Source organism: Musca domestica, unplaced genomic scaffold (genome assembly GCF_030504385.1).
Source record: "Musca domestica strain aabys unplaced genomic scaffold, Musca_domestica.polishedcontigs.V.1.1 10, whole genome shotgun sequence".
NCBI classification, from domain to species: domain Eukaryota; kingdom Metazoa; phylum Arthropoda; class Insecta; order Diptera; family Muscidae; genus Musca; species Musca domestica.
The window spans coordinates 16,739,948-16,761,256 of NW_026712115.1; the positions used below are offsets into that span (position 1 = coordinate 16,739,948).

At 34.0% G+C, this 21,309-nt stretch overlaps 1 protein-coding gene and 1 long non-coding RNA gene across 5 annotated transcripts in view; one reads left to right on the forward strand and one right to left on the reverse strand.

The window, feature by feature from the left end:
• The window catches only part of LOC109612410 (potassium voltage-gated channel subfamily H member 8), a 1,874,382-nt gene that overhangs the window by 978,755 nt on the left and 874,318 nt on the right, over window positions 1-21,309 (reverse strand). The gene's annotated exons all lie outside the window — the stretch shown is intronic.
• On the forward strand, window positions 2,633-3,384 carry LOC131804376 (uncharacterized). Its single transcript, XR_009343107.1, has 2 exons — window positions 2,633-2,929; window positions 2,992-3,384. It is a non-coding gene; the product is annotated as an uncharacterized LOC131804376 (long non-coding RNA).

Sequence of the window (21,309 nt, forward strand, 5' to 3'; positions counted from 1 at the left end):
GAATGGAAGTGGGGCTAGGGTCAGAATAGAACCCTATTTCTTTTGGAGATGATTGCATAATATTTAGGGGTTGAAATGGACCAAAAACTGAAAAAATTCCTGATTTTGAAGTTGCTGTACAGGTCGCAATTATAGACCAATCGACGCGGAATTTCGCATGTAGCTAGAGTTTAGGGCGGGGAAGAAGCCTACCAATTTGGGTGGCCATCGGATAATATCTTTTGTGTTGAAAAAATTCAAAATTTTTCATTAAACCGTGAATATTTTAAATCCCGGCGAAATCACGAAGCCATGACAAGGTTACTTCTGACCTTTACATTGATGTTAACATCCAACAAAACGGTTATATAGCAAAATATGTGCGATATATATGTCTATCAAAGAAGATATGCTTGAAAGATCTCTTATATGTCGAGAACGGCTGAACTGATTTCGACAGTTTTCATTAATTCAGAATGGCCTCTTGGCAGGAAAGAAAAAACGTCTAAAAAATCGCATAAAAATATCTCTCTAAAGATGAAAATATTGATTTTGTAAAATTTTCTCATATTTTTTCAATTTTGTCATATTTTTGGCATATTTTCATTTTGAATTAAACATTTGATAATATTTCTACAGCTAACAAAACTAAGTAGTTAGGATATCAGGATATCATATACAGATCTCATTTATGGCCCGATCCTAACGAAATTTGGCATGGGGATCAGATGAGGGTCAGAATAGAAGCCTACTCCTTTTGGAGAGATCGCCATATATTTAGGGGTTGAAATGGACCAAAAAACTGCAAAATTGTCGGCAGGTCGTAATTATCGCCCGATCCTCACCCACATTTGAATTTGAAAGACCATTTAAGTGCAACATCTACCAATAAATTGGAAATGAGCAAATTAGTTTAAGTTGCTATTATTCGAGAACGAAACCTGATGGTTTTCTTTTATTATTTGTCACAATATCTTGTGGAATTCTTTCGAGTATTTCGCCTATATAATCTGTATCGTTTATTATAGTTTTGTAGGGTATTCAACGGTCGGCCCCGCTCGACTGTAGCCTTTGCTTACTTGTTTTGTTTTAAAGAAGTTATAGCAAATGAAAGAAAATTTTAATAATATAAACAATTTTGGGCACTTTAACGAAAAACGCTTTGTTGTTTTTGTTGTTAGGCAGCATCATATAATAACAATATGTTTGGGTTGTTTCTTTTCTTTAGCAGTTCACAATAGTATAATAAAAACAAAAAAAGTAAAAAATTAACAATTAATAAAAATAATTTACTACAACTACAACAATTTGTAGTTAAAGTTTGTTAACAAAACTAGGTTTTTAAAATTACGGATAATAATGTAGTTGCATTTACTCTGTTAACTGTTGCAGCAACATCTAGACATGGCATTTAAATTGAAAAAGTGCGAGCTGGAGTTTCACTTTTTTGGTGGCTGAATGGCTTGGCTTTTGAATCATATTCTCCTTTTTGGCTTTGTTGTTGGATTTCATTTGGAGTGTAGTTTTATTAGTTTGAAGCCGCTACAACCACTGCACAGTGATCGCTGCCATTGGCCAAAATTCAAAAAATGTAGATCAGATATTTATTGTCAAATGTGTACACATGAACTCTTAAGAGGTTAAGCTTTTTAGAAAACATAATAATCTTGGATTCATCCTAACGGGACACTTCGAAAATAGCATCAAAAAAGAGAAAATGTAGTTGGTTGCTTTTTTCATTGGGATCAGTGAAAAAGTGGAGTAAAAATAGATCTGTATTACAAAATTAAATACATTTTAAAATGACAATTCTTGGCATAATTATTGAAAAGCAAGGTATTGACTTATTTTTAGTGCAGTAATTTGTGTGTTTAGTAGTTTTGTATAATATAGACGGTGTGAGTGTTCTGTGTTGCCTTTAAGATTAATTTTGAAAATAAAATTGGATTTCAGTTAAAGTTTTAATTGTTTTCCCCCCTGAATCCTCCAATGTGATTTTTTTTCACGCCATTAGTAATGGTCCTAAGAATCTGGACGTGCTAATTTAACTTTCAGATTTTGTCAGATTTGTATGTTATGCCCAATATACTGAAGTGACTTCGCTCAAATTTAGTCAGTTCTATGGTGCTAGTGACATAGATTATCGATAAGGATATAATTGAGGGCTGTTCAATATCGTTGCCTGCATTGTCTTCTGGGCATAATATTAATGTCGAAAAACTTAAGGCCTTTGCACTGGAAACGGCTAAAGAGTTAACAAATAGATATCCATGGCACTATCTTCCACCCGCAGCTCATAAAATTTTAATACATGCACCCGACATTATAAATTTGTCATTGTATCGATTGGAGAATTATAGGAGGTGGCCGTGGAGTCTAGAAACAAAGATATAAAAAAGTTTCGACTAAATCATACCCGAAAAAAATTCTCGTGTTTCATCAAACACAGATCATATTAACTGTCTTCTTCTGAGCTCTGACCCTTTTATAACGGGACAGCGAACGTTACCAACCAATAAAAAATCTATATTATTAAAATCTGCATTTGATTTACTTGAATAAAACTGAAATTTATAAATATCCTTTGATTTAATTTTATCAGGCATGTCACAGAAGTTTTACGAAATCGATTTAATTCACCTTTTCCAAATCGTTACGATTTGCTTTTGCTTCTTCAGCACTCGTACGTTTTGACTAATCCGGAAAAAAATCATTTCACATTTTTGAAATAAAAATATGGTAACTCCATGAAAAAAAAGTCGTAAACAAATTATTGACAATTAAAAAAGGAGTTTAAATTGTTTTTTATAATATAAACACCAAAAGTAAAAATGCCAGGGGCTTCAATACTTGCTGTAATGGATGAAGAAATAAATCAGCGGTCTACTGAAAAAATTCGTCGCCGGACATTGAGGAACGCATCAGATCCTTTATCTCACTCAAATGCAGAGTAAGGATCCACCAGCAATGAGTTATTTTCAAATTTATTTTAATAATAAATTATCTCTACAGATTTATAACTTATTATCGACAGCAAAGCTGTCAATTCCGTCCATAGAGAATCAACAACAACCTTATCACCTTTTACATAGCCCCTGGCAATATCGTGATGTTTATCCATAAAATTGATAAAAATTTTGTCCTGTTTAACGTTTCGGTGTTTGCCCCTAAAGTATAAAATAAATTAAATAAACAGTTTTTGACGAAAATTTAGAAATATGTATGTAAATACTTACATTTTTGCCCGATTGACTGAAGCGCTCTGTCTCAAACCCAACAATTAATTGTTTTTTTGTTTTTCCCCTTTCTTGCTTTTTGGTCTGTCAGTTGTACATTTCTACACCTTCTTCTTCAACACATATGGCAATAATTCAACAATACAAGTCTGCCGTTCATTTCTGCATATTTTTTTGCGTTTTCATCATGGATTAGAAAAATAATAGATTTTTTGTAAAATAAATTCCAAAAACATGTTCATTCTAAGAGAATTTGGTTAATACAATATCTTCTGTTAAATGTATGTGTCTTCTGTTTATTTTTTACGTTAAAATCACTAAACATTTCAATTTCACCCTGCTTTTTGAAAGTGATATCAAAACGCAAAATGTTTGCATTTTCCGTTTTTTAGAGAAGCTAAAACCGTTTTCGTTTTCACTCTTGAACGATTTTACATTCTGTGACATGCCTGTATATTGAATTATTTATTTTGTTTACAAAAAATGTCTATTTTGTTTACAAAAAAATAATCAAATTTGAAATTGATTTGTATAAAAAATACTTCTATTTTTGGAGGTACCTTTACAGGGGGACTCTACCTGAAGGCGGGCCGTTCCAAATTATTTTCAGTAAGACTATGTTTTAGCTCTCTAGAGCGTAAAATGTCAAATAACAGAACAATGTAGTGTAGAAATGTGACAAAAATTGGGCAAATAATCCTTATTCGGGAGGTACGTTGTAAGGGGACCATGCCAAAACATGCATCGATCATATCCATTTTGTCACATGTTTTATTTTTATCCCATCAAGGTACCATAACCAAAGAATCATATTGATATCTGCACTGAAAGTATTTTTGGCCGCTGTTCCCATACGACCTCGACCACTGTGCACGGGAGCCGTAGTAGTTGCATTGTTGTATCGTTTGCCACTGGAGTTTCAGTTTTTATTAACACATTGTTGTTATTTGTGCTAGTATTATTGTTGTTATTATTGTTAATTTGTGAATATTGATTACGTTTGTTACGGTTTTTGGGTGATTTTGTTGTAGAATCAGGCAAATTAGCATTGTTACCACTAGTAGCTTGTTGCTTATCACCACCGGCACCTTGCTCAACAGGAGCACCATTGGCAGCAGGAGGAGCCACATTACCATCGTTTCTAACATTGCTGCGTACACGCCTATTACGTGAACGATTGATTGGTTTAACAACCGGTTTAATCGAGCAGAGTTGTTTTGGTATAGCTCCCATACAAGGGTACCTCCCGTTATTTTTCACGGATTTGTTTAAAAATTGGTATTTGTTGGTCTCAATAGGTTCTAGCCTAAGTGGCAAAACATTGCATGTATAATTCCACGTTTTGGTATAGTCCCCATATAACGGTACCTTCCGATATTTGGTATTTTGATGGTTTTTGTCACAGTTTTTTTAAGGATTTATCTAAAAATTGGTATTTGTTGGTCATAATGGGATCTGGCTGCTGTGGCGAAACATTGTATGTATAGGTCCATGTTTTAGTATATCTCCCATATAACGGTACCTCCCGATATTCGGTATTTTTATGGTTTTTGTCACATTTTTTAAAGGATTTGTCTAAAAATTGGTATTTGTTGGTCATAATAGGTTCTGGTTGCGGTGGCAAAACATTGTATGTATAGGTCCGGTACATCCAGATATTCGGTACTTTGATGATTTTTGCCATTATTTTCACGGATTTGTCTAAAAATTTGTATATGGTGGTCATAATGGGTTCTAGCTTCGGTGGTGAAACATTGTATGTATAGGTCCACGTTTTGGTATAGCTCCCATATAACGGTACATACAGATATTCGGTATTTTGATGATTTTTGCCACACTTTAGCGGTACCACCCGATATTCGGTATTTTGATGGTTTTTGTCAAAGTTTTTCACGGATTTATTTACAAATTGGTATATTTTGGTCCTCATGGGTTCTGGCTGCGGGAGCGAAACATTGCATGTATAGGTCCACGTTTTGGTATAATCCCCATATAACGGTACCTTCCGATATTCGGTATTTTGATGGTTTTTGTCACATTTTTTCACGGACTTATCTAAAAATTGGTATTTGTAGGTCCTCATGGGTTCTGGCTACGGTGGTGAAACATTGTACCTCCCGATATTCAGTATTTTGATGGTTTTTGTCACATTTTTTCACGGATTTGTCTAAAAATTGGTATATGTTGGTCCTAATGGGTTTTGACTGCGGTGGCGAAACATTGTATGTATTAATCCACGTTTTGGTATAACTCCCATATACTAAAACGTAGACCTATACATGCAATGTTTTGCCACCTGAGCTAGAACCTATTGTGACCAACAAATACCAATTTTCAGATAAATCCGTGAAAAAAATACCGAAATTCGGTATTTTGATGGTTTTTTTTCACGGATTTGTCTAAAAATTTGTATTTGTTGGTCCTATGGGTTCTAGCTGCGGTGGCGAAACATTGTATCTATAGGTCCATGTTTTGGTATAGCTCCCATATAACGGTACAACCAGATATTCGATATTTTGATGATATTTGCCACATTTTAGCGGTACCTCCCGATGTTCGGTATTTTGATTGTTTTCGTCACATTTTTTCACGGATTTGTCTAAAAATTGGTATTTGTTGGTCCTAATGGGTTCTGGCTGCGGTGGTGAAACATTGTACCTCCCGATATTCGGTATTTTGATGGGGTTTGTCAAATTTTTTCATTGATTTATCTAAAAATTGTTATTTGTTGGTCATAATAGGTTCTGGCTGCGGTGGCGAAACATTGTTTGTATAGGTCCATGTTTTGGATAGCTCCCATATAACGGTACATCAAGATATTCGGTATTTTGATGATTTTTGCCATTATTTTCACGGATTTGTCTAAAAATTTGTATATGTTGGTCATAATGGGTTCTAGTTTCGGTGGTGAAACATTGTATGTATAGGTCCACGTTTTGGCATAGCTCCCATATAACGGTACATCCAGATATTCGATATTTTGATGATATTTGCCACATTTTAGCGGTACCTCCCGATGTTCGGTACTTTGATGATTTTCGTCACATTTTTTCACGGATTTATCTAAAAATTGGTATTTGTTGGTCCTAATGGCTTCTGGCTACGGTGATGAAACATTGTACTTCCCGATATTCGGTATTTTGATGGTTTTTGTTAAATTTTTTCATGGATTTATCTATAAATTGGTATTTGTTGGTCCTATGGGTTCTGGCTACGGTGGCGAAACATTGCATGTATAGATCCATAGGTATAGTTCCCATATAACGGTACATACAGATATTCGGTATTTTAATGATTTTTGCCACATTTTAGCGGTACCTCCCGATATTCGGTATTTTGATGGTTGTTGTCACAATTTTTCACTGATTTATCTACAAATTGGTATATTTTGGTCCTCATGGGTTTTGGCTGCGTTGGCGGAACATACATTGCATGTATAGATCCATAGGTATAGTTCCCATATAACGGTACATACAGATATTCGGTATTTTGATGATTTTTGCCACATTTTAGCGGTACCTCCCGATATTCGGTATTTTGATGGTTGTTGTCACAATTTTTCACTGATTTATCTACAAATTGGTATATTTTGGTCCTCATGGGTTTTGGCTGCGTTGGCGGAACATTGCATGTATAGGTCCACGTTTTGGTATAGTCCCCATATAACGGTACCTTCCGATATTCGGTATTTTGATGGTTTTTGTCACATTTTGTCACGGATTTATCTAAAAATTGGTATTTGTTGGTCATAATGGGTTTTGGCCGCGGTGGCGAAACATTGTATGTATGGGTCCATCTTTTGGTATACCTCCCATATAACGGTACATACAGATATTCGTTATTTTGATGATTTTTGCCATTATTTTCACGGATTTGTCTAAAAATTTGTATATGTTGGCCATAATGGGTTCTAGCTTCGGTGGTGTATAGGTCCACGTTTTGGTATAGCTCCCATATAACGGTACATACAGATATTCGGTATTTTGATGATTTTTGCCACACTTTAGCGGTACCACCCGATATTCGGTATTTTGATGGTTTTTGTCAAATTTTTTCACGAATTTATTTACAAATTGGTATATTTTGGTCCTCATGGGTTCTGGCTGCGGGAGCGAAACATTGCATGTATAGGTCCACGTTTTGGTATAATCCCCATATAACGGTACCTTCCGATATTCGGTATTTTGATGGTTTTTGTCACATTTTTTCACGGACTTATCTAAAAATTGGTATTTGTAGGTCCTAATGGGTTCTGGCTGCGGTGGTGAAACATTGTACCTCCCGATATTCAGTATTTTGGTGGGTTTTGTCATATTTTTTCACGGATTTGTCTAAAAATTGGTATATGTTGGTCCTAATGGGTTTTGACTGCGGTGGCGAAACATTGTATGTATAGGTCCATGTTTTGGTAAAGCTCTCATATAACGCTACATACAGATATTCGGTATTTTGATGATTTTCGCTCCATTTTAACGGTACCTCCCGATATTCAGTATTTTGATGGTTTTTGTCACATTTTTTCACGGATTTATCTACAAATTGGTATATTTTGGTGCTCATGGGTTTTGGCTGCGTTGACGGAACATTGCATGTATAGTCCACGTTTTGGTATAGTCCCCATATAACGGTACCTTCCGATATTCGGTCTTTTAATGGTTTTTGTCACATTTTTTTACGGATTTATCTAAAAATTGGTATTTGTTGGTCATAATGGGTTCTGGCTGCGGTGGCGAGACATTGAATGAATAGGTCCATGTTTTGGATAGCACCCATATAACGGTACATACAGATATTCGGTTTTCTGATGATTTTTGCCACATTTTAACGGTACCTCCCGATATTCGGTATTTTGATGGTTTTTGTCACATTTTGTCACAAGTTTATCTAAAAATTTGTATATGTTGGTCCTAATGCGATCTGGCTGCGGTGGTGAAACATTATACCTCCCGATATTCGGTATTTTGATGGTTTCTGTCACATTTTTCACGGAATTGTCTAAAAATTTGCATTTGTTGGTCATAATGGGTTCTAGCTTCGGTGGTGAAACATTGTATGTATAGGTCCACGTTTTGGATAGCTCCCATATAACGGTACATCCAGATATTCGGTATTTTGATGATTTTTGCCACTATTTTTCACGGATTTGTCTAAAAATTGGTATTTGTTGGTCACAATAGGTTCTAGCTCAGGTGGGAAAACATTGCATGTATAGGTCCACGTTTTGGTATAGTCCTCATATAACGGTACTTTTCGATATGCGTTATTTTGATGGTTTTTGTCACATTTTGTCACGGATTTATATAAAAATTGGTATTTTTTGGTCCTAATGGGTTCTGCTGCGGTGGCGAAACATTGTATGAATAGGTCCACGTTTTGGTATAGCTCCCATATAACGGTTCCTCCCGTTATTCGGTAATTTGATGATTTTTGCCACATTTTTTCACGCATTTGCCTAAAACTTGGTATTTGTTGGTCATAATAGGTTCTAGCCTAGGTTGCAAAACGTTGCATGTTTAATTCCACCTTTTGGTATAGTCCCCATATAACGGCACCTTCCGATATTCGGAATTTTGATGGTTTTTGTCACATTTTTTTTTACGGATTTATCTGAAAATTGGTATTTGTTGGTCATAATGGGTTCTGGCTGCGGTGGCGAAACATTATATGTATAGGTCCATGTTTTGGATAGCTCCCATATAACGGTACATCCATATATTCGGTATTTTGATGGTTTCTGTCACATTTTTTCTCGGATTTGTCTAAAAATATGTATATGTTGGTCATAATGGGTTCTGGCTGCGGTGGCGAAACATTGTATGTATTGGTCCACGTTTTGGATAGCTCCCATATAACGGTACATCCAGATATTCGGTATTTTGATGATTTTTGCCACTATTTTTCACGGATTTGTCTAAAAATTGGTATTTGTTTGTCACAATAGGTTCTAGCTCAGGTGGGAAAACATTGCATGTAAAGGTCCACGTTTTGGTAAAGTCCTCATATAACGGTACTTTTCGATATGCGGTTTTTCGATGGTTTTTGTCACATTTTTTTCGGGTTTATCTGAAAATTGGTATTTGTTGGTCATAATGGGTTCTGGCTGCGGTGGCGAAACATTGTATGTATAGGTCCACGGTTTGGTATAGCTCCCATATAACGGTACCTCCCGTTATTCGGTATTTTGATGATTTTTGCCACATTTTTTCACGCATTTGCCTAAAACTTGGTATTTGTTGGTCATAATAGGTTCTAGCTCAGGTGGGAAATCATTGCATGTATAGGTTCACGTTTTGGTAAAGTCCTCATATAACGGTACTTTTCGATATGCGGTTTTTTGATGGTTTTTGTCACATTTTTTTTTTCGGGTTTATCTGAAAATTGGTATTTGTTGGTCATAATGGGTTCTGGCTACGGTAGCGAAACATTGTATGTATAGGTCCATGTTTTGGATAGCTCCCATATAACGGTACATCCATATATTCGGTATTTTGATGGTTTCTGTCACATTTTTTCACGGATTTGTCTAAAATTTTGTATATGTTGGTCATAATGGGTTCTGGCTGCGGTGGCGAAACATTGCATGTATTGGTCCACGTTTTGGATAGCTCCCATATAACGGTACATCCATATATTCGGTATTTTGATGGTTTTTGGTGGTGAAACATTGTATGTATTGGTCCACGTTTTTTTATAGCTCCCATATAACGGTACCTCCCGGTATTCGGGAGGCTGCGGTGGCGAAACATTGTATGGTATAGCTCCCATATAACGGAACCTCCCGATATTCGGTATTTTTATGGTTTTTGCCCCATTTTTTCACGGATTTGTCAAAAAATTGGTGTTTGTTGGTCACAATAGGTTCTAGCTCAGGTGGCAAAATATTGCATGTATAGGTCCACGATTTGGTATAGTCTCATATAACGGTACCCTCCGATATTCGGTATTTTGATGGTTTTTGTCACATTTGTTACGGATTTATATAAAAATTGGTATTTGTTGGTCATAATGGGTTCTGGCTGCGGTGGCGAAACATTGTATGTATAGGTCCACGTTATGGTATAGTCTCATATAACGGTACCCTCCGATATTCGGTATTTTGATGGTTTTTGTCACATTTGTTACGGATTTATATAAAAATTGGTATTTGTTGGTCATAATGGGTTCTGGCTGCGGTGGCGAAATTGTATGTATAGGTACATGGTTTGGTATAGCTCCTATATAACAATACATACAGATATTCGGTATTTTGGTGATTTTTGCCACATTTTAACGGTACATCCCGATATTCGGTATGTTAATGTTTTTTGTACATTTGTTACAGATTTATCTAAAAATTGGTACTTGTTGGTCATAATGGGTTCTGGCTGCGGTGGGGAAACATTGCATGTATAGGTCCACGTTTTGGTATAGTCCCCATATAACGGTACCTTCCGATATTCGGTATTTTGATCATTTTTGCCACATTGTAACGATACCACCCTTTATTCGGTATTTTTATTTTTTTTTGTCACATTCTTTCACGGATTTGTCTAAAAATTGGTAGTCTGGCTGCGGTGGCGAAACATTGTATGTATAGGTCCACGTTTTCGGTGGATACATTATACCTCCCGATACTCGGGATTTTGATGGTTTTTGTCACACTTTTATACGGATTTATCTAGCTCAGGTGGCAAAACATTGCATGTATAGGTCCACGTTTTGGTATAGTCCTCATATAACGGTACATATAAATATTCGGTATTTTGATGATATTGGCCACATTTTTTCACGGATTTTGCTAAAACCTCCTCCAATATGCGGTATTTTGATGGTTTTTGTCACATTTTTTCACGGATTTATCTAAAAATTGGTATTTGTTAGTCCTAATGGGTTCTAGCTGCAGTGGGGAAACATTGTATGTATAGGTCCACGTTTTGGTATATCCTCCATATAACGGTACATCCAAATATTGGGTATTTTGATGATTTTTGCCACATTTTTTCACGGATTTGTCTAAAAATTGATATTTGTTGGTCATAATAGGTTCTAGCTCAGGTGGCAAAACATTGCATGTATAGGTCCACGATTTGGTATAGCCCCCATATAACAGTACCTCCCAATATGCGGTATTTTTATGGTTTTTGTCACATTTTTTTCACGGATTTATCTTAAAATTGGCATTTGTTGGTCCAAATGGGTTCTGGCTGCGGTGGCTCCCATGTAACTGTACCTCCCGATATTCGGTATTTTTTTGGTTTTGTCACATTTTTTCACGGATTTGTCTAAAAATTTGTATTTGTTGTATGTATAGGTCTACATTTTGGTATAGTGCCCCTACCTCGATACCTCCAGATATTCGGTATTTTGTCACATTTCTTCGCGGATTTGTCTAAGAATTGGTATTTTTGTGCCCTAATGAGTTCCAGCTCCGTTGCCGAAATATTGTATGTATAAGTTCACGTTTTTGTTTGGCCCCACATAGTGGTACTTCCCGATATTAATATTTTGATAATTTTGCGAGATTTTCCTACGAATATATCTAACAGTATGTATTTGTTTTTTTACTTGTTAAATTTTAATAACGAGTTTTCCTAAGATGATATTGATACTGAAATAGATTATTATATCAATTTTAAAATAGGGGGTTCTATCAACATGTCAGCTATTTGAAACCAAAGGCTGGGCGGGTTGTGAGCATGACTTCAAACAACAACTTGTGGCACATGAACATAGACAACTAAATTGATACCAATTTTGACTACATTTCATTTAACTTGTCTCTTCCAGGTTTTTTATGGGGCAGTAACCTTTAATTTAGCTGGGTAACTTTGGGCCATCCACTTGATTTTGAGATAAAAAAATGGGAGGTTTAAATATTGAATATATGAAGAACGTGAACCCCCCAGACCGGCTGCTCTGGCTAGCGCTTTGTAACTCTCGTAGTCCTACCATTAGTATATATACACTGGTGGCCAAAACTAAAGCAACTTAAATCGCAAAGACAATAAATGTCCTGTAACTTTTACAAAAATAAACAAATCGTAATTATTTTTCCAGTTTTAAATGAGGGGTTTAATTCACTTTCAAGAAACTAAAAATAAAAATACAAAAATAAGTGTGAACGAAAAATAATATGTGGAAAACTAAAGTGACCCAATTTTTGCTTGGTCAAAACTAAAGCAACTTTTGATTTTTTATTTTAAAATAATTAAATTTTGGCTAGTAGCCGATAGCATAACCATTATTTTTGATAGCAGCTGCACACCTACCTATAACACGCTCAATTTGATCCTTGGGTGTGCTTTCCCAGGCACCCCGAATTCTTTAGAAAATGTTGTGCTTATTTATTTCCGAATCTCTCTTGATCTTCCTATCTACGATACTCCAAAGTTTTTCTAAGGAGTTTAGGTCAGGTGATTGTGCCGGCCATAACAAAACATGAATTTTTGACTCCCGCAACCAATATTTGACAAGTTTTGATACATGTTTGGGATCATTGTCAGGCTGAAAAACCCAAATCAGCCGAATATTTTACTCAGCGTAAGGGAACAACGTGATGTCCAACACATCTTTGTAAACAAACGGATCCACAACTTCCTTTATTTTATGGATAGACCCAAGTCCATAGAAAGAAAAATAGCGCCACGCCATTTTTGACCCTCCCCCATGCTTCACTGTACCTTTGCAACACTGCGGCTTGAGTCCTTCATTTTTTGGTCTTCTCACCGTAAAATTTTTCACGTCTGAGCCTTTAATATTAGACGTAGACTCATCCCAGAAATAATGTTTTTTTCCATTGAGCTTAATTCCACTTAATATTATCGTTTCCGAAAGCCTTTTTGAATTTTGCAGATATAAATGGTTTTTTGATGTCTTACGGGCACGCAGACCAGCTTCCACTACTCGTCTACGCACTGATCTCGAGCTTATATCCAATGATTGCTCTCTCACCAATCCTGTTGAACTCTTAAATAGTTGTTTTTTATTTCTCTCACAATTTGTGGATCAGTATGGGCTGAAGTTCTTCACGGCATTCATCCGTTATGGACTGTTACTACTGATCCAGTTTCAAAAAACCGACTTAGTGCACAGACATAATTATGAAATCACATAAATATTTATGAAATATTTCTCGGAAATCATTTTCTGTGATATGTTGTGTTGATAATCACTGATAATTTGCTGTTTTATTCAGGTACTGTATTTGCTTCTAGGCATTTTTAATTTTTTTTTTTTGGCAGTACTTAAAAAAACGAAAAGAAAAACACATACTGTTGTAAAAAACTTCTCAAAAAGGATTTATGACAAGCGAAATTGTCGAAGGAAGCAACAAGCGATAAATATCATAGTAAAAACCACTGAAATTGCAGCGGTTATATGAATGTACAACAGAGTTGCTTTTGTTTTGTCCAAGCCAAAATCGGGTTAATTGACTTTACCAAACATAATTTTTTATATAAAAATGAATTTTGGTTTTATGTTTTAGGTTTTTAAAAAGTGAATAAGGTACCTAATTTAAAACAAGAAAAACTTTCTCATTTTCTTAATTTTTGAAAAAGTTACAGGGCATTCATTCTCCTTGTAATTTCAGTTGCTTTAGTTTCGGCCACCAGTGTATATATATATATATATATATATATTCGAGGAGTTACAAACGGAATGATAAAGTTAATATACCCTCCATAGAAGGGTGGAGGATAGAAAAGCATAAAGTGAGTGAGGCCGTTATATGGGGGCCATACCAAAACGAGAACCTCTATAGACAATTTTATAATTCAGGGATTATCATCTACCAAATCTTATTAAATACCAAATTTAACACAATTTCGTGGGTAAATGTGGGTACCAAATATCGGGAGAAACCGCTATATGGGGCGTTACAAAACGATGTTTCGCCACCTGAGCTAAAACCTATTATGAACATCAAAAACCAATTTTTAGACAAATCCGTGAAACAATGTAACAGAAATCATCAAAACACCGAATATCAGGAAGTACCGTTCTGCTAAATTTTGAAGCTCAACGTCGATTAATTAACCAGACAGATGGATATCGTTGAGTAGTGTAACAATTGTATCATTGTGAATATATTTACTTTATGGGAGGCACCGTTGTATGGGGACTATACCAAAACATGGACCGATATATCTCATTTTCAATACCAAACATCCTATATACAATACAAATCGTTCTGCTAAATTTTGAAGGTGTTACAACGGAGGGGATAAAAACGAATTGAAATATATGATTTTTTAACAGTATATATATATATATATATATATATATATATATATATATATATATATATATATATATATATATATATATATATATATATATATATATATGGCACGTTTTCGGTGGATACATTATTCCTCCCGATACTCGGGATTTTGATGGTTTTTGTCACACTTTTATACGGATTTATCTATATATATATATCTATATATATATATATATATATATATATATATATATATATATATATATATATATATATATATATATATATATATATATATATATATATATATATATATATATATATATATATATATATATATATAATATATATATATATTCACACTTATTTTGCACACACTAAATCTGTTCAGTTCGTGATAAACAGTCAAGCATTACACAACAAAAGAAGAAGAAGAATAGAAGTTAATTTTTGACTTGCCGACGGCAATAGCTGCGTTCTCAAACATTTTTCCGAATGACTTCACTCGCTGAGTACTTACTTCGAATGAAATTTGTGCAAACGTTTGCAACGTGTGTGTGCTAAATACGTGTGAATTTGCGCAAATAATTTGTGTGGTCTATTTGCCGCTTAAGGGTAATATCTGGGCAGTGCTCCGTGACATAATTATTATTCGTTTCACTGAATAGTACATATATTGGATTTTATCATTTTTTACCATTAATAATTAATGTTATGTTTAAAGATTCTTGCCTTAATATTGTATTAGATAAGTTCAAAGTTAAAATTACATTTGGTTCTGCAAATATGGCATCATATCTTTTATTTATTTCCATATACATGCATTCTGCGTTTGTTTGTTGTAAAATTCCTTGTATACATTCGCCTTGTAATTTTAAAAATTATGTGCTTCTCTTTTCCTTTAGGGTATTTTGGAAAAGATTAAAACTTCATTAGTGTCTATTTTTATACCCTCCACCATACTATGGAGGGTATATTAATTTTGTAATTCCGTTTGTAACTCTTCGAAATACTCATGTCAGACCCAACAAAGTGTATATATTCTTGATCAGCGTAAAATTCTAAGTCGATTTAGCCCTGTCCGTCTGTCTGTTGTAATCACGCTATCTTTCGAATGAATTGAGATAGGTGGCTAAAATTTTGCACACCTGTTTATTTTTCCAGTAGGCAGGTTAAGTTCGTAAATGGGCCATGTAGGTCCACGTTTTCATATAGCCCCCATATAACGGTACCTTCCGATATTTAAGTTCGAAATGGACACTACAGCCTATGACAAAAAATTACTTATACAGTTCCTAGTCGTCATATGGTCCCAATGCAACGGTTTTTATTTATTTTAGCGGTGTTTGTTAGTTTTTTTTTTTTTTAATTTCCCAAGTTCCTTCCAAGTGTTGGAGAGTTTTAATAGTTCGGCCAGGCCGAACTTATTTAATTTGTAGGGTAAGTGTACCAGTAGTCGACACTTTTAGGATTTTCGATTTTTTAATCTTTCAACATTCTGAGTGAAATCATTCAATTGCAGAAAAATAAAGTTGTTCAGATTCCAAATTTTGTTTACTTTTCGAAATAATTAACAAAAATTGAATTTGTTTTTATTAAATTGGCAAAATTTGCAATTTTACTAAAATAGTAGTTTTTTGCCAGTAGTCGGCACTATTTTCCAATGCTCGGCATGTCTATTTGCCAGTAGTCGGCATATGGTATTTCATTAAAAAATATTATTTTGTATACTTTTTATTTCAAATAATATAAAACAATGCTATATTACTAATTCACAGTTTAATCCAGAATTTGAAATTAATTTCGTTTTTAAATAGTGTTTTATTCAATTATCATACTTAACCAAATATAGGTAGAAAATCAAGAATAGTATGGTTAACTTCAGTAACGTATGGATTTTTAATGAAAATAAAAATGAGGTTATATAAAAAAGAAAAAATTACCTTTCTTTTATTTCTTTTTCCTTTAGATAGTCAACATTTTTTTTCAAAAATGCTACCCGCTATCTAAAACGTCAAATAGCTGATTTAAAAAACCTACTTAATTTAGAAAAGTTGGTCAAAAAGTTCAAATAAAAGCAACTGCAGACTCAAAACTATTTTTTATTTGAGTAGTTTTTGGCCTTTTTTAAAAAAATTTTCTCAAGTTTTGGTGAAATTGTTCAAAAATGATAATTTTCTAGTAATCGGCACCCCCTGCCGACTACTGGCAAATCTCTTTTTATACCCTCCACCATACTATGGAGGGTATATTAATTTTGTCATTCCGTTTGTAACTCCTCGAAATACTCATGTCAGACCCAACAAAGTATATATATTCTTGATCAGCGTAAAATTCTAAGACGATTTAGCCATGTCCGTCTGTCTGTCTGTGTGTCTGTCTGTCTGTCTGTCTGTCCGTCTGTCTGTCTGTTGTAATCACGCTATCTTTCGAACAAATTGAGATAGAAGGCTAAAATTTTGCACACATGTATATTTTGCCTGTAGGCAGGTTAAGTTCGTAAATGGGCCATGTAGGTCCAAGTTATCATATAGCCCCCATATAACTGTACCTCCCGATATTCAGTATTTTTATGATTTTAGCGACATTATTCGCCGGAATTGTTTCAAATTTGGCATTTGAAGTTCGTAATGAATACTACAGCCTAAAACAGAAAATTATCTGTGCAGGTCCATGTCTTCGTGTAGCCCCCATATAACGGTACCCCCCGATATTCGGTATTTTTATGATTTTTGCGACATTGTTTACCGGAATCGTTTCAAATTTGGTATTTGAACTTCGTAATGGATACTACATCCTAAGTCAAAAAATGAGCCATGTAGGTCCACTTCTTCATATAGCCCACATATAACGGTACCCCCGATATTCGGTATTTTGATGATTTTAGCGAAATTATTCAGCGAAATCGTTCCAAATTTGGTGTTTGAAGTTCTGCAGCATAAAACAGAAAATGGGCCATATAGGTCCACGTCTTCATATAGCCCCCATATACCGTACCCCCCGATATTCGGTATTTTGATGATTTTAGCGACATTATTTACCGGGATTGTTTCAAATTTCGCATGTGAATTTCGGAATAGATAGTTCAGCCCATGCCAGAAAATTGTCTGTGCAGGTCCATGTCTTCGTATAGCCCCCATATAACGGTACCCCCCATATTGCATATTTTAATGATATTAGCTAGATTATAAACAGATTTTTCTTCAAGTTTCGCATTTAAATAGTGTAATAACTTATGACAAAAGTTGCCTATGCTGGCCCACGTCGTCGTATAAGCATTCGGTATTCTTAAGATTTTAACAGAATTTTTAACGGATTTTATTTATTAGAAAATGCCAAATTTGTACCAAATGGTGGAGGGTATTAAAAGTTCGGCCCGGCCGAACTTACAGCTTTTTAACTTGTTATACCCTCCACCATACTATGGAGGGTATATTAACTTTGTCATTCCGTTTGTAACTCCTCGAAATACTCATATCAGACCCAACAAAGTATATATATTCTTGATCAGCGTAAAATTCTAAGTCGATTTAGCGATGTCCGTCTGTCTGTCTGTCTGTTGTAATCACGCTATCTTTCGAATGAATTGAGATAGGTGGCTAAAATTTTGCCAACATGTTTATTTTTCCAGTAGGCAGGTTAAGTTCGTAAATGGGCCACGTAGGTCCACGTTTTCATATAGCCCCCATATAACGGTACCTCCCTATATTTGGTATTTTGATGATTTTAGCGACATTATTCACGGGAATTGTTTCAAATTTGGCATTTGAAGTTCAAAATGGATACTACACCCTAAGACGGAAAATTATCCGTGCAGGTCCAGAATTTTTTAAGGATTTTATTTTTTGAAAATTTCCAAATTCGTTGCAAATGGTGGAGGGTATTAAAAGTTCGGCCCGGCCGAACTTACTGCTTTTTAACTTGTTTTCTGTTCCTAATGTCGGCATTAAATAATATAACACAAAAATGTTTGATTTGTATGTTTTTTAGCTATAAAATAACCTTTAGACTGTTATTTACTATTATAAAATATTTCTGATTTCAAAAGTATATAGATTATTAAGTTGACACCATCACTAATTTTTTCTTTACAAACAAGCACTATCGCACGCATTGGAAGACAGTAACTGACGAAACCCGTTATTCTCTCGAAATAAATGATCGGCGCTCATTGTTTTTTTTTTACAGAAAGAGAGCAGAGAACATTGTTGACGTTTTTTTTGCAATTATTTCATTATTTGGTCAATTCTATTCTTAAGCGACCCATAGACCACACAAATTTTTGTGCAAATCGCTTATGTGTGTTAGTGAAATAAGGTTGTATGTGTCACACGTACGATTACATTTAGATTTTTCGGCTTGTTTGCGCAAATGTTTGTGTGGTGTGTGGGCGTTTGCACTAAATCTGTTCAGTTCGTGATAAACAGTCAAGCATTACACAACAAATAAAGAAGAAGAAGAATAGAAGTTAATTTTTGACTTGCCGCCGTAGTTTTGTTTGCTTGTTTTTTGTTGTTATTTTTTAAAAATGGAAAGAGAAGAAGAACAGATTTCATTTTGGAATTTATTGAAGTTTACCGGTCTTTGCCTGCTCAGTGGGACATAAGGTCGAAGGAATATGCAAACAGAGACATAAAGAATTGGCCGTTTCCTTAGCCACTCTTTTGCCCACAAGCGTTTGCGTTTAATTTTTTTTCTTCTTCGCGCTTCTTTTTTATGGCGAGTGCCAAAGCGACGGCAATAGCTGCGTTCTCAAACATTTTTCTGAATGACTTCACTCGCTGAGTACTTACTTCGAATGAAATTTGTGCAAACGTTTGCAACGTGTGTGCTAAATAAGTGTGAATATATATATATATATATATATATATATATATATATATATATATATATATATATATATATATATATATATATATATATATATATATATATATATATATATATATATATATATATATATATATATATATATATATATATATATATATATATATATATATATATATATATATATATATATATATATATATATATATATATATATATATATATATATATATATATATATAAATATATATATATATATATATATATATATATATATTCACACTTATTTAGCACACACGTTGCAAACGTTTTTTGCCAGTAGTCGGCACTATTTTCCAATGCTCGGCATGTCTATTTGCCAGTAGTCGGCATATGGTATTTCATTAAAAAATATTATTTTGTATACTTTTTATTTCAAATAATATAAAACAATGCTATATTACTAATTCACAGTTTAATCCAGAATTTGAAATTAATTTCGTTTTTAAATAGTGTTTTATTCAATTATCATACTTAACCAAATATAGGTAGAAAATCAAGAATAGTATGGTTAACTTCAGTAACGTATGGATTTTTAATGAAAATAAAAATGAGGTTATATAAAAAAGAAAAAATTACCTTTCTTTTATTTCTTTTTCCTTTAGATAGTCAACATTTTTTTTCAAAAATGCTACCCGCTATCTAAAACGTCAAATAGCTGATTTAAAAAACCTACTTAATTTAGAAAAGTTGGTCAAAAAGTTCAAATAAAAGCAACTGCAGACTCAAAACTATTTTTTATTTGAGTAGTTTTTGGCCTTTTTTAAAAAAAATTTCTCAAGTTTGGTGAAATTGTTCAAAAATGATAATTTTCTAGTAATCGGCACCCCCTGCCGACTACTGGCAAATCTCTTTTTATACCCTCCACCATACTATGGAGGGTATATTAACTTTGTCATTCCGTTTGTAACTCCTCGAAATACTCATATCAGACCCAACAAAGTATATATATTCTTGATCAGCGTAAAATTCTAAGTCGATTTAGCGATGTCCGTCTGTCTGTCTGTCCTTCTGTCTGTCTGTCTGTCTGTTGTAATCACGCTATCTTTCGAATGAATTGAGATAGGTGGCTAAAATTTTGCCAACATGTTTATTTTTCCAGTAGGCAGGTTAAGTTCGTAAATGGGCCACGTAGGTCCACGTTTTCATATAGCCCCCATATAACGGTACCTCCCTATATTTGGTATTTTGATGATTTTAGCGACATTATTCACGGGAATTGTTTCAAATTTGGTATTTGAAGTTCAAAATGGATGACTTCACTGACTTCACTCGCTGAGTACTTACTTCGAATGAAATTTGTGCAAACGTTTGCAACGTGTGTGCTAAATAAGTGTGAATATATATATATATATATATATATATATATATATATATATATATATATATATATATATATATATATATATATATATATATATATATATATATATATATATATATATATATATATATATATATATATATATATATATATATATATATATTCACACTTATTTAGCACACACGTTGCAAACGTTTGCACAAATTTCATTCGAAGTAAGTACTCAGCGAGTGAAGTCATTCAGAAAAATGTTTGAGAACGCAGCTATTGCCGTCGCTTTGGCACTCGCCATAAAAAAGAAGCGCGAAGAAGAAAAAAAATTAAACGCAAACGCTTGTGGGCAAAAGAGTGGCTAAGGAAACGGCCAATTCTTTATGTCTCTGTTTGCATATTCCTTCGACCTTATGTCCCACTGAGCAGGCAAAGACCGGTAAACTTCAATAAATTCCAAAATGAAATCTGTTCTTCTTCTCTTTCCATTTTTAAAAAATAACAACAAAAAAGAAGCAAACAAAACTACGGCGGCAAGTCAAAAATTAACTTCTATTCTTCTTCTTCTTTATTTGTTGTGTAATGCTTGACTGTTTATCACGAACTGAACAGATTTAGTGCAAACGCCCACACACCACACAAACATTTGCGCAAACAAGCCGAAAAATCTAAATGGTTTTGATTTTTCAGATCGATTTGCACAAACT